Source organism: Balaenoptera musculus, chromosome 1 (genome assembly GCF_009873245.2).
Source record: "Balaenoptera musculus isolate JJ_BM4_2016_0621 chromosome 1, mBalMus1.pri.v3, whole genome shotgun sequence".
In the NCBI taxonomy this organism is placed as follows: Eukaryota; Metazoa; Chordata; class Mammalia; order Artiodactyla; family Balaenopteridae; genus Balaenoptera; species Balaenoptera musculus.
Window position 1 is genome coordinate 32,754,646 of NC_045785.1, and position 14,589 is coordinate 32,769,234.

The 14,589-nt window shown below is 42.0% G+C and overlaps 1 protein-coding gene across 3 annotated transcripts in view; it reads left to right on the forward strand.

The window, feature by feature from the left end:
• The window catches only part of SMAP2 (small ArfGAP2), a 48,763-nt gene that overhangs the window by 10,690 nt on the left and 23,484 nt on the right, over positions 1-14,589 (forward strand). Inside the window, exon 1 of one of the 3 annotated variants that reach the window (XM_036860116.1) lies at positions 11,309-11,327. The exons of the other annotated variants lie outside the window; for them this stretch is intronic. The gene's annotated coding sequence lies outside the window, so the exon portion shown is untranslated. Of the gene's footprint in view, positions 1-11,308; positions 11,328-14,589 lie in introns of those variants that run through there. 3 annotated transcript variants of the gene reach the window in all.

The window sequence follows — 14,589 nt, forward strand, 5'->3', positions numbered from 1 at the left end:
GTGACTCAAATCAAGGGCAGAGTAAAAATAAGGCTCAGTTTCATTAGACTTCTTATGCATATAAGGGGAAAAAAGGGACTTCCTTGGCGGTCTAGTGGTTAAGACTCCTCGCTTCCACTGCAGGGGATGGGGGTTTGATCCCCAGTCGTGGAACTAAGATCCCACATGCTGGATGACCAAAAAGAAAAAAGAAAAACAAAAAAAAATTTGTTACCATAGGAACAGACTCCCAGACCAGTTGTGCTTATTAGCTGAACATTAAATGCTTTTCTTTAAAAAACAAAAACTTTATTTTTTCTCATTATGAAAATTATTCATATTTGTGATGAAAATCATTGGAAAGTATGAAAAAGTATGATGCAGAAGGTATTTCATATAATCCTTATCACCCATTTTTTATTTCCGCTTATACTGTAATAATTTTATATCATTATTGTTTTGCTTAACATTTATCATAAGCATTTTTCATGACATTAAAAACATTTAAATGCCTTTATTGTATTCCATTGTTTGAATATATCATTACTTAACTCTTGCCCAATTGTTGGACCCTTGGGTCTTAATTTTTCAGTGTTATAAGATAATGAGACATTGTGAATTTTTGTGTTGCTGTGAGACTAATGGGTTATTTGTGTGTTCAGAGTTGAGTAGTTATGTGGGCCCTCTAATTTTAAGGAGTTGTCAGGGAGTCCTCTGGGTGGAGCCCATGTAGGGATGGCCTTGCCGTGGGGGCAGTTCATTTTGAACTGCCTCATGGCAGTGGACATTTGAGACAAGGAGCCCAGAGAGCTGGGGAGAATCCCGGCTTGACTGTAAGGAACAGATTTATGGGACATGATCACAGCAAGATGGGCCAAGATATATTCTTATGTCTCACGTGCAATTTCCACATTATATACTTGGTATGTGGAAATACTGTTGGGCCGTTGATCAGCATCTTATGTTGTTCATACAGGCCTCCTTCACTTAAACTCAGTCCACTGGGAAGGAGGATTAGAAGCCCTACATTGGTGGAAAGGGGATAACAGCTACTGTTTTTTGTTTTTGTTTTACAAAGCTTTCCTTAGACTGTGAATTCCATGAGGTCAGGGACTGAGTCCCGTGTTTTCCTGTTAGCTAAAGCACAGCATCGGGTACATAGTGTCTGTGTCTCCGTCGTGAACACTATTCTAATTATGCGTGTTCAGATCATAATCTTGTTAGTTTTCTGAAAGTCACCCTCATACTCTTAACTCAGATATTTGAAGCTCTGTGACATTGCAGGAAGCCAAGCAGGTGAATCTCAAGGTTGCTCTGTGGCAGTTGCTTCTGTGCACCATCTCTTTTGTGTGCTCTGGCATCTGTACCGCCTTGAAAGCTGGAGCCAGTCACAGAGCTGGTATTCTGCCCTTTCCGTAGGAGGTCTCAGTGAGACACACCATTTTAGGGGAAATGGAGCAGGGAGTGTAAAACGGGTGGCTGAAATAGCAGTCCTTTAGCCTTTTTGTGGGCTGGGAGTAAATATTTAGACACTGTCCTCAGGTGCTATAGAGATTAATCATAACCTTGCAACACTTTTAGAAGCTCCCCTTGTTCCTGCTGGAACAGGTTTGTCTAATTTGAAGAACCTTGCTTTGGCTCTTTCGAAGCCACGATTTTTTTCCCCAAGAGACCTGCCCTGAGTTCCTCTGCGTAATGTCCCCTTTGCAGGAACTTTCTATCCACACGGCTGGCATCTTTGCGCCACCCGCTTGCACCATACCTTCCGACCCGTACCTCATTATACCCAATTCTGAAACACCTGGCTTTTGAAACAGTGAATATCTTCTTTTGAAAGGGCAAATCTCCACTTTTTGCTCTGCTCCCTTAAGCCAGGACTGTTTCGATGACTAACATTCTGCGTGTCCCTGGGCTAACCATCTGTACTTTGGTCCCAGAATTCATTTCTATTCTGCTGTTTCTGTAGAGATGAAAGTTCTCTAGCTTTTGGATACGGTTGTGATTCAGTTAAACTCGCACTGGTTTTCCATCTGTTTGCCATTGGTTGGGGCTCCTCTGATGTGTTGGGAAAGCTGCACACTGTCGTGGAAGGGAGAAGTTCACATGTCTGTGGTCTTGTACAAGAGTTCATTTGCTGACTCGGAAGGTTTTGTGTAAAGCCTCTCTCTGCCTGTGTGAAAAGCATGAGCTTCCCTTCAAACAAGTGAAAAACGAGTTCTGCCTGGCTGCTTGTTCTTCGCTCTCCTCCACTTCTGGGCTTCCTCTGAGGAAGAGGAACGTGGCTGGGAAGGGGTGTGGATGAGCCTTCACACACAAGCTCAGGCCTTGGGCTTTCCAGCAGCAGAGAGTGTGTACGTGAGAAGAGAAAAGAACACCTGAAGAATAGGATATCAATTTAGGGACTATTATTGAGCATCTACTATGTATAACACACGTTTGGGGTATAGAAAGATGTTTCTCATTCCAGTCCAGCTGGTGATTTCTTCTATGAACTTGGGTAAATGACTTGACCTCCCCGGGCCTTAGATTCTCCGGCTGTGCTTGGACTAGATAATCCTTAAGGTTCTTTCCAGTTTTGGAATTCTGTATCTAAATGTTTATCTGTTTGTTACAGAACAAGAGAAATGGCTTTTCCACAGGATTGGCATAGTCTTTTTTTTTTTTTTTTTTTTAAAGTTTGGGGAACTTGGTGCAGGCCCAGTAGCTGGCAAGTGGTAGAACTCCTATTTGAAATTGGAGTTGTATGAATCCAAAGACTGTTTTCTTTTTCTTTTTTTTTTTTAATTAATTAATTTATTTATTTATTTTTGGCTGTGTTGGGTCCTCGCCTCCGCGCGAGGGCCCTCTCTAGTTGTGGCAAGCGGGGGCCACTCTTCATCGCGGTGCGCGGGCCTCTCACTCTCGCGGCCTCTCTTGTTGCGGAGCACAGGCTCCAGACGCGCAGGCTCAGTAGCTGTGGGTCACGGGCCTAGTTGCTTCGCGGCATGTGGGATCTTCCCAGACCAGGGCTCGAACCCGTGTCCCCTGCATTAGCAGGCAGATTCTCAACCACTGCGCCACCAGGGAAGCCCAGGATTGGCCTATTCTTATATCTCACATGCTTCAAACTAAGTGGCTTCAAGATGGTTTCTCAGCACTATTGATGTTTCGGATGCTTCTTTGTTGAGAGGTTGTCCTGTATAGGAGGTAAAGCAGCATCCTTGGCGTCACCTACTAGATGCCAGTAGCACCCCAGCTTTCTGCCAGTTGTGACAACTAAAAATGTCTCCAGACATTGACATTGCCACTTGGGGGGAAAATTGCTTCAGTTGAGAAGCACTGCTCTAAAGAAAGAAGAGTGGTACGGTTTGAATGTGGCTATTTTTAATATCTATTTTCATATTGGTCCTCTGCTGCTTATTACCTGTCCTGGGGATGGAGGATGAAGAGCAATCTCATTGGTCAAGAGCTCTGTCACCTTTCTTTGGTAGCTTCTTCTAAAGATATGCCTCCCCTCAGTGGGCAGGCTTCCTTTGCATCTTCAGTATTTTTTTCAGAATGTGAGAAGCTATTGGTTGTTGCAAAGAGGAAGCTAAGGCTTTAACGGGAAGTAACTTAGAAAACATAAAGAACTAAATGTCCCCAGGGGGTGAAGACAATAACTTCTAGAGAATCGAGTTAAACATCTGTTTCCTGAAGTGAGGTCATGAGTGATAGGAAATTAGTTTAATTATAATGTCAAGTTTTGAAATATCAGGTCCACCTGGCCGACTTTGAAATGATTGCCCAGCTGTTAGCTCAGCGATCCATCTCTACACACCTCCAACCCCCAGCCTGATGAAAGCCATTGAGGTAGTGATTGAAATGTTCTAGCTCTCTTATAAGATCTGGGTTTTATCCTTATTGCTTTCGCTACAAAATGTTGGTTTTATTTTATTTAAAAAAATTTTTAACCATTTTTTTGAAGTGTAGTTAGTTTACAACATTGTGTTAGTTTCAGGTGTACAGCAAACTGATTCAGTTATATATATATATATATATATATTCTTTTTCAGATTCTTTTCCATTATAGGTTGTTAAAAGATATTGAATATAGTTCCCTGTGCTATACAGTAGGTCCTTGTTGTTTATCTATCTTATATATAGTAGTGTGTATATGTTAATCCCAGAGTCCTAATTTATCTCTCCCCCACCCCCAAATGTTCTTTTTAGGTTGAATTACTTTACATTTGTCCCCAGTGTCATCTTTTTCTCGTCTCTTTTCAATCCACATTCTTGACTGGGTTGGGTGCAGAATGATGCTCTTTGCTGATTGGGGTAGAGCGTGTTCTATGAGCATCCTTGCTGGGATGCTCTGCGATCCCAGAGCCGTGACTGAGACACTTGAGCCTGTGTCAGTCTCTATCCCTCAGTCCTGGCAGGCTCCGTGTTCCATTCCAGCTGAGCCTTTGCCGGAGTAATTGGCCGCATGGAGCCTTCAAACCAAACAATTGTTTGTACTGAGATAGTCTCACTGTTTGGCTCCTAATCAAATAATCTCCTTCCTGCCCCCAATGAAAGCAGCTATTTTTTATTTCCTCCCTCCCCTTTTCAGAGAAGCCATGCCTCAGCTACCACTCTTCTTGCTTATTCATGAATGCTTTAAGCAGGGTCTTTGTGTAGAGGAAATTAGCTAGAGCCAAAATATCCCAGCTAACCAGGCTACAAGGAACATTAAGGACACCGTTCCTCCTCATTTTCTATGTAGGATATTTAAATCACCTTTGTGTGGTTTTCTGAGTAATAAGGGATTCAAACCTCAAGTCCACATAAGAAAAATACTCATTCTAGGTTTTTAAAAAGTATGCTAACTTAGGCAGTTGTTACCTAAAGGAGCTCACAAAATAAAAACAAATATAAAACCCAGCAACAGAACAAGCATAGATGAGTGCCACAGGAGAATGACAAAGTGCTGTGAGAGTCAGAAGAGGAAGGAAAAAAGGCTTGATGGAGACAGTGGATGGAGCAAGATTTTCACAAAATGAGGTTTTGCAAATGAAAGTAATAGCCCACGTAGAGCTATTTGTGAGCAATATTAAGTTGATCCAGAAAGTATAAGTAGTCCAGTTTTCCTTATTTGTCAAACCTGTGAACCTCCAAAACACGAATTCAGGAAAGACAATCCACAGGTAGAGATGGAAAGTTGCCCAGGTGGCCCCAGCGTGTCCTGCTTCTCTTTCCCTCTTTGGGTGCTTCTTCTGGATTATCGATGCTTTCATCGCATTGCTGCCTCTGCTCTAAAGCTCTGGCTCATATATAGACACAAATCACTTCCTTTGATTCTTTTCCCTTAGCCCTGTTAACACCATTCAGAACTTTGAGTACAAAGAGGGAACAAAAAAGGGAACTTGGGCTTCCCTGGTGGCGCAGTGGTTGAGAGTCTGCCTGCTAGTGCAGGGGACACGGGTTTGAGCCCTGGTCTGGGAGGATCCCACATGCCACGGAGCAGCTGGGCCCGTGAGCCACAACTACTGAGCCTGCGCGTCTGGAGCCTGTGCCCCGCAACGGGAGGGGCCGCGATAGTGAAAGGCCCGCGCACCGCGATGAAGAGCGGTCCCCGCACCGCGATGAAGAGTGGCCCCCGCTTGCCGCAACTGGAGAAAGCCCTCGCACGAACCGAAGACCCAACACAGCCAAAAATAAATAATAAATAAATAAATAAAAGTAGCTATAAAAAAGTTAAAAAAAAAAAAAAGGGAACTTATCACAAAATATATGAAACTAAAAAACAGTCACCCTTGTCTTGGAAGGCTTAACTTCTGATCCTACCTAGCTCGGCTTGTTCCCAGTCCCTGTTCTGTTTCAGAATCCTGAGGTCACTTGCCTTAGCTTCATAGGACCAGTGTAGATTCTTAGTTACCTTGCTTGATTTTTTTTTTTTTTTTTTTCAGCACCAGGTCCTCCTCCATGTGAAAGGTACTGTCTAAGGACCCAGCACCAGCAATGTTCTCTCTAGAGAACTTGACCCAGAGGATAAAGCCAAACTAGCCTTCCTGTGCGGCTGCTCACTTAGGGCTCTTTTACTCATTTCTCAGTGGATAGGCATCCAGGGCTCTTCCTAAGGTTACTGGCATAACCAGAGACCTCACCCTCCAGGCCGAACTCAAGATTCTCCAGAAAGAAAGGGGCTTCCCACTTGGAGGCCCAGCACTGTGTACCACAACTTTCATACTGGTCTCTCATGGGAGCATTTATTTAACAAGAGCTATGAACATACTGGTTTTTTTTAGAAGGGAAAACTTTTATTTTGACTTCATAAAAATTTAAAACATTTCAACAGCAAAGCATTTGCTAAACAAAATAACAGAGGTTAAAGAGAAATTTAAAAACAAGAAACAAAAAATTGGAAAATGTCAATTCCCCTAATCTATGCATTTAGGGCTAAACCAATAAAAATAGTACTGAGATTAGCTGGGGATGTTGTTATTTAGTTTTTGTTTATTTTTACATTGTTTTAAAAACCAATCAAAATTTATAAGGATAAATATTGTTACTTTTATAGATTTTTAATGACAGCTTGTTGCATTTCCTGTATTGTTTCAAATGCCTCCACCTGGTCGCATCAAACTTCAATTGATGCTTTAAGTAATAGAGGATCTTTTATTGCAGCCAAAGTATAGCAGGTATGCTGTCCAATTCTAGAGAGTCCAATGAAGTGGAAATAATATATTCTTAAGCATTATATTAAACCCTATCTTAGGAATTATAGTGAAAGCAAATGTAGCATCAATTGAATAACAGCCATTAACTAAAGAGAGAAATCAAGAGGACTTTTAAAGACGGAAAACATTAGGCAGATGTCCTACTATGGTTGTGGATATTTAGGAGGTGGCTGCTCTGGAATTAAACCTGGACATGACCCTGGGTCCCTCAGCCCTCATGGTTTGACCTCCTCCTTCCCTGGGAACCTGATGAAGGAGAGGGATTCCCTGACCCTCTCGGGCCTCTGCTTGCTGAATAGCGGGGCAGAGGAGCCCCTGGGGGAAAGCTGGAATTTAAACCCTGCTTTGGCCAATTTTGTCTCCTGTGACCGTTTCTTTTCTTAGCTTGTTGAGCTTTCTCTCAGTCAACAGAGATGCCAGCCAACTTTGTTGAGGGTTTTTTCTCATGGGACATGATCCATCTTTGATAGAAGGAAATGTTTCTTTCCAATTCTCTCTCTAGGTCTTTGGCCAGCTTTCTGTAGGAGTTGCACTTGGGGTGTACACTGCTGATATTTTCGTACACTTTGGGAAGTTTCTTCTTTACTTCTAAGCAGTAAATTCCCTCCTTGATTAACTTTGTGCAAAGTTTCATTATATGTTCTTGATGTAGTTCAGTCACTATTTGAAGTTTCAGCTGAAGCTTTTGAATTTCACTTTCAAGCTGTGAATATTCAAATTGCAAAGAGGGTTGCTCATTTTGGAAATTTTTCATTTGACTTGTAAGCTCCTTTTCATTTGATTGTCGTCACATAATTTTTTTTTAATTAATTAATTTATTTTTGGCTGCGCTGGATCTTCGTTGCTGTGCCTGGGCTTTCTATAGTTGCAGTGAGCGGGGGCTACTCTTCGTTGCAGTGCGCGGGCTTCTTATTGCGGTGGCTTCTCTTGTTGTGGAGCACGAGCTCTAGGTGCGCGGCTGCAGTAGTTGTGGCATGCGGGCTTCAGTAGTTGTGGCTCACAGGCTCTAGAGCACAGGCTCAGTAGTTGTGGCGCACAGGCTTAGTTGCTCCGCGACATGTGGGATCTTCCTGGACCAGGGCTCGAACCCGTGTACCCTGCATTGGCAGGCGGATTTTTAACCACTGTGCCACCAGGGAAGCCCATCTTCACATAATTTTTAAAATGTTCCTTGCTTTTCTCATTCTAGCCTTTTTAAGGAAACATTTAAGTAACAGCATGGATGAGTTTCTTTGAATCGACTTCTGACTCATAGTCTAGGTGGTCTCCATTTTCTGATCCATTCTTTTTGTCTAATCCCAAATTGCCATCATCCACATAATCTCTAAAGAGAGCAGGTAAATTTGTCCTCTCCAGCACAGTTTTTGTCATAGATCTTTTTAGCTGGCTCTTTTTATGATTTACAACCTATTTCACCCGTGTAGTTGAGTTTTCAAACATGTTTTTTCTTCATTTCCCACACTCTATGCCCCCATCCTGCAGCTTCTCGGGAAAGCAATCCTAGGCTTTCCTGAAAATGAGTGTTTTCAACCATACCATCCATTCTTTCCCTCTGAAGTTGTTCTGCATTCTTCTGAGACGCTTTTAGGGTGCTTTGGCACCAGTCACTAAGGGTTGGAGAGAGTTTGACGTATCTTTGAGTAACCATGTATGTCCTTGAAGGCAAGCCACCATCCCTTCATGAAATGAAAGTTTAAGGGCTCACTTCTAGTTCTTTTTCGAGAAAATCTACTGTGTTCTCAAGTAAAGAGGTGGACATGTTTAGATTATTACGTTTTGCCATACTCAAGGTTTGTAACGTCAGAGGACTGGCCTCTGCTGCAGGCATCAGCTTGTGTAATCAGTCTAATCTTCTCACTGACTTTATGAGATTCTTCAGCCCGGGTAGAAGATGTTTTGGCTAGCTCTTTTCCCCTCTTTAAAATATTATCAGCTCTCGGGCTTCCCTGGTGGCGCAGTGGTTGAGAGTCTGCCTGCCAATGCAGGGGACGCGGGTTCGAGCCCTGGTCTGGGAGGATCCCACATGCCACGGAGCAACTGGGCCCATGAGCCACAATTACTGAGTCTGCGCATCTGGAGCCTGTGCTCCGCAACGAGAGAGGCCGCGATGATGAGAGGTCCACGCACCATGATGAAGAGTGGCCCCCACTTGCCACAACTAGAGAAAGCCCTCACACAGAAACGAAGACCCAACACAGCCATAAATTAATTAATTAATTAATTTAAAAAAAATATTATCAGCTCTCTACTATGAAAACAATCATAGCATCATATACCAGAACCTCCCAGGGAAACCCCAAGAGACTTGGACCTTGTTTCAGGCTTTTAGAGAGCACCACCAGCGGTACTGCACAGCTGCCTGCTCCAGGACTGGCTGGAAAGACACCTTTGTGGCAGTCGGAGGCCCTCTGGGTAGAATCAGGGACTCACCTTGTCCGGGAGTCCCTCAGTCTGCCTCTTGTCCCCAAATCAGAGAAAGGCCTCTGGGTGTCTGTGGGTGAGAGTCACCCTCTCAGATTTCTCTGTGTGGCTGGAACCTGGCAGCTACACACACCATTTTAGAGGAAGTGATGTCTTTGTTGGTGTATAGAAGTAAGAAGAGGAATAACAAGAATTGATTCTAGAAAGGCCCAGATCATGGAAGAATTTAAGCCACACTTAGTTTGGAGTTCAGTTGACAGTGGGGGTCTAAGTTACATGCCTTTGAATGGGGCAGTGACATCATCAGCACATACCTTGGCAGAATGTCCTTTTCAGAGCCAAAAAAAAAAAAAAAAGTTCAAGCTAGGACCTGGTCCTTTCCCTTCTGAAGTATTCTGGGAAATAGAGTTGAGTAATAAAGGTACAGATTGTTTGATTTCGTAGTCTTTATTACCAGAAACATCACCTAAGTATACATTAGTTACCGTCCACTGCTGGGATAGCCAGAAAGGAAGAGTTAGAGCCTAACCTGCAATAAATCTCTACCTTCCAATAATAAATAAGGCAGATAAGATTGATGTGGAGCTAAATTTACTAAAAGTTAATTGCCCTTCCTTCAGTCTTTTCAGAGTAGTTTAATTAATTTTAGAGATACAGTTATTATCTTTTAGCCCATAGCTTTGTGGCTAGCAGGGGTCAGGTAAATACCATGAGATATGTACAAGCATGTTACTGGACTAATCCAGAGCAAGTACTGGTTTTCCTAGGATTTAAAGGAAATGAATAGCCAGTGTATAGAGAAGCTGAGAAAGCTGCTGCACCCAGCAGTAGACATGTGCCTTGTTCTAGCGCTGGCCCTTTGGCTGTTTTATTGTTTTAGGCTTATTACTTTCTGTAGGCTTTTTATCAATTGTATTTAATTTTCTCCACCACCACCCCCGCTCCAGAGCAGAGCAAAGTCAAGGCCAATCCATTGTCTGTAAGCACTGCTAACAGCAAGAGAAAGATTAACAATGTCTCCTCCTTTTTTCCCACTAGTCCCCATTCCACTTCCCTGTTGATTTCCTAGTGTTACAAGCTTTAATGTCTTTAGAGAAAGACCATTTTATTTTATTTTAAAAAGAATTTATTTATTGGCTGCGTTGGGTCTTCGTTGCTGCGCGCGGGCTTTCTCTAGTTGCGGCGAGCGGGGGCTACTCTTCATTGCAGTGTGCTGGCTTCTCCTTGCGGTGGCTTCTCTTGTTGTGGAGCACACGCTCTAGGCACGCGGGGGCTTCAGTAGTTGTGGCACTCGGGCTCAGTAGTTGTGGCTCGCGGACTTTAGAGCGCAGGCTCAGTAGTTGTGGCTCACGGGCTTAGTTGCTCTGCGGCATGTGGGATCTTCCCAGACCAGGGCTCGAACCCCTGTCCCCTGCACTGGCAGGCAGATTCTTAACCACTGCGCCACCAGGGAAGCCCCAAAGACCATTTTAAGTTATCTGCTGAAATGGGTTTAGATGTAGACTAACTAATTATTTCATCAATGAGTGCTCAGCAGTGTTCTACTTCACTAACCACCTTTTTCTGGTTACCTGATAGGAGGATAATGTTGCTTTGCTTCGTCTCCATGGATATCATAGCAATTTGTTTGCTACATCTGTTCTGTCATTGACCTCCTGGATTAAGTTGGCTCAACTGGCTTGTATTTTAGTTGAGTGTAGAATAGCTGCTCTCTTCTTCTAGAATCTTCAAACCTCTATCTGTATCTTGCATTTTTTATTTTATATAAATATGGGAGTAGTATAGAAGCAGCACCAGGAGGTAAAAATGGTAAGAAGGCAGATTAATGGGACTCAGTGTAAAGAAGGCATCTCTAGTATTCAATGCCATCCAACAGTAGAATGGCCTTCCTTTTGAAATGGTACATAACTGACTTAGTACCAGAGCTGTTTAGGGAGGAACCAGATAAAAGGATCTCAATGACTAATGAGAAGGTTAGACTTACCGACTTCTAATGTTCTTTCCACCTCTGATTCTCCAATTTTAAATTCTTTGGTGTAGTATTTACCTTTATTCTCTAATCAATCTCAGAAATCTTTCAATTTGTTTTGTCTCAAACATTTAAGAAGATTAACTTCTGCTTTTTCAAATATATGAACGTGGACAGTGTCTCTTTTTGACAAAAGGAAACAACATTCTTACAAGATGTACCGGATGGAAAGGGACTTACTTCTCTTGCAGAGCGTACTGAGAGCAGAGGTTGATTGAGTAAGCTTTTATTTTGGCCTCATGGTTCCTTAAAATGTTTGTACTTACAGAGGTTCAAAGTTACTGTTTATTGTTATTTTCGAATAGGGAACTAGGTGAATTCTCTTTTGTGTAGATGGAAATAGGCTGATAAACATACCTCTTAATAGCCCTACTTAATTTCTCCAAGATGCCACTGGTGTTTATGTGTATTCTTCTTTGTAGTGAATCAAGGGTTGAAGGGGTATAATGAGTGGAACTGAGGTACCTAGCGTTAGAATTGTTCTTAAAACAAATACTGCTGCTGCTTCGCTTTGATTCTCGAATTTCATGCTGGAGTTAATGACAGGCCAAGTTCAGGAGAAATTTGCCTCTATTTTCAAATCAAAATGTGTTGATGGAGGTTCTTCCTTATGTGTCTGTCACGTTTAAACCAGCTTTCAGTGCCAATCATAGGCACCATGAACTGAATTTGATTTCATATTTTTAGATTCATCAAAATCTAACATCTTCAGGGAATTCCCTGGAGCAATGGTTAGGGCTCCGTGCTTCCCCTGCAGGGGGCACAGGTTTGATCCCTGGTCGGGGAACTAAGGTCCTTTATGCCTCATGATGCAGCCAAAAAAAAAAAAAAAAGACCTAACATCTTCATGGATTATCTCACGTTGTACCTTCAGAACCACTGAATTTCAAGCAGGAAGGGACATGAAAATTTCCTACAAATCAGCCAGTAGAACAATGATACTAGAAGGGACTTTACAGCTCATGGTTTACCCCACCCACTGTGCAGGGATCATTTCTCCACCATCCCTGAGAGTTGATCATCCAGCCTCTTCTTGAACACTTGCGCTTACTGGGATTCCACTGTTTCTGGATATTCTGCATTTATTTTCACACAACCTTAATTATTAGTTAGGAAATTCTTCCCCAGAGTGTGCCCAAATCAACTTCTACTCACTGGTGCTACCTCTGCCTTTGGAGCCTCACCAAAGTAACCTAATCCCTTTTCTGTGTAATATCTTTGCCTTGAAAGTGTTTGAAAAGTTCTTCTCCCTTCATTTTGCAAAACAGAAAAAAATTGTATGCCTTTTATCTTGTTAATTGACGACTTCATTTAACAAATACTTATTTTGTATGTACTACTTGCAAGTATGGTGGTAAATGTTTGGGATAAATGATGAAGGGACAAGGTCCTTGCCTTCCAGAGCTGATAGTCTATTTAAGGCAAGAGAGTCTCATAAACAACTAACTGTAATAAGATATTAAGTATTGGAAGAGCAAAGCATGCAATGGACTCTTAGCCATAGCAAAGGTCAAGATTTATTCCCTTGACGGCCTCACAGAAAGAGGTGACATTAGACTAGATTTTGAAGTTTTTGAGCAGGGAATGGAGGAGAAAGCCATTTCAGGTAGGAAGAAGGTGTAGGCAAAGAGGCGTGAGTCATGACATTTTTCAGAATGATGACTTGCTCATCCTGTGTAAAGCATGGGCTTTACACAGGATTATTTATTTATTATCATGCTAAGGAGTTTCAACTTATCTTGCAGCCAGTAAGGAGCCATGGATGGCTCTGTTGTTTTGTTTTTAAAATACCTGTACTGTTTTTTCTCATTACAAAAGTAATGCAAGTTCATTGCAAACAATTCAGAGAGTATATAAAAAAATAGGAAAATAAATATTTCACAATCCCACTACCCAGAAATAATAGCTTTTAATATTTTACATATATCCTTCTACACATTTTTTTCTGTGTATACATATACATTTATTCACATTCTTAAACAAAAATGGTTTGATTTGTTCTGTTTATACTGTTTAAAATTGTATTTTATAATTAATACAACATGGACATGTTTCTATATTAAATAAAGAGCTACAATTTTCTTTTCCCTAACTGAGTAGTGATCTCATAGTTCTTTTATGGAATCTGTTGATGTTTTTTGTTGGAACATTAATATATTAATGAACATTCTTAATATATTTCTTTGTGTACTTGACCTGTTGTTTCCCTGATGAATTCTTACAGCAGGGGTGGGTGGTGTTCAAAGGATTTACTTACTTTTAATTAATTTTTAAACAAATTTTGCCTCCCTGCTGTGTGCAAGGAACTGTGCTCTGTCCTGGGAATGTAACAGTGAACATCACAGATCTGCCTGCTCTTGTGGCACTTATAGTTTAGTGGAAAAGACATGTTCAGCAATCACACAAATAAATATATGATAAAATATGGTACAACTTAGAAAGAAAAAGTAAAGGGTAAAATAAATGAAAGTTTATAACCTTTGAAAAGTCCTTATTTTTAGAGGTATATACCAAAATATATACAGATTGAATGGTATGATATTTGGGATTTGCTTCAAAATATTCCAAGGTTGGGAGTTGAGTGTGTGGGAGTATAGCTAAAATAAGATTGGCCAGAGGTTGATAATTGCTGAAGCTGCTGGTTAATTATGCTCGGCTTTTGTGCGTTTGAAATTTTCCATAACGAAGTGTAAAAACCAGAAGAAAAGATGGAAGAGAGAATATAATCTGGTTTAGGTTGGGGGACCAAGGAAAGTCTCCTTTGAGGAAGAAGCTTTTCAGCTGAGACCTTCATGATATATAGGAGTTGACCAGGCTACAAGGGGTGGATAGTGGTTGGGGAAGGAGCTCTTTAGGCGGTGAGAGCAGCGTGTACAAAGGCCAGAAGCCCTAAGTAAAGAACATGTTGGTGTTTTGAGGAAATGAAAGAAGGCTGGCGTGATTGGAGTTGAGAAGCTGGGGAAGTAGCCATGGGCCAGATCATGTAAGACCTTGGAGACGACGTTAAGGATTTTGTTCTTTAATCCAACAGTGACAGAAGGCAGGCTTCCCTAGAAAGGTTTTAAGCAGCTGAGTGACAAGGTCACTTTTGCTTCTTTAAGAGCTCAAGCTGACTGTTTTGCAGAGAATGGTTTTGGTTTGGTGTTGGAGGAGAAGGGAATGTAAAAGCGGAGACAGACATTAATTAGGAGGTTATTGCACTAGTCCAAGAGATCTGGTGAGTTTGGATTAGAGAAATAGTGTTGCAGATGGAGAGAGGAGATACTGATTTGAGAGATATTTGGTCTTGGTGATGGTGTAGATATGGTGGTTGAAGAAGACAGGTATAAAAAATGATGTATAGGGCTTCCCTGGTGGCGCAGTGGTTGGGAATCTGCCTGCTAATGCAGGGGACACGGGTTCGAGCCCTGGTCTGGGAGGATCCCACATGCCGCGGAGCGGCTGGGCCCGTGAGCCACAACTACTGAGCCTGCGCGTCTG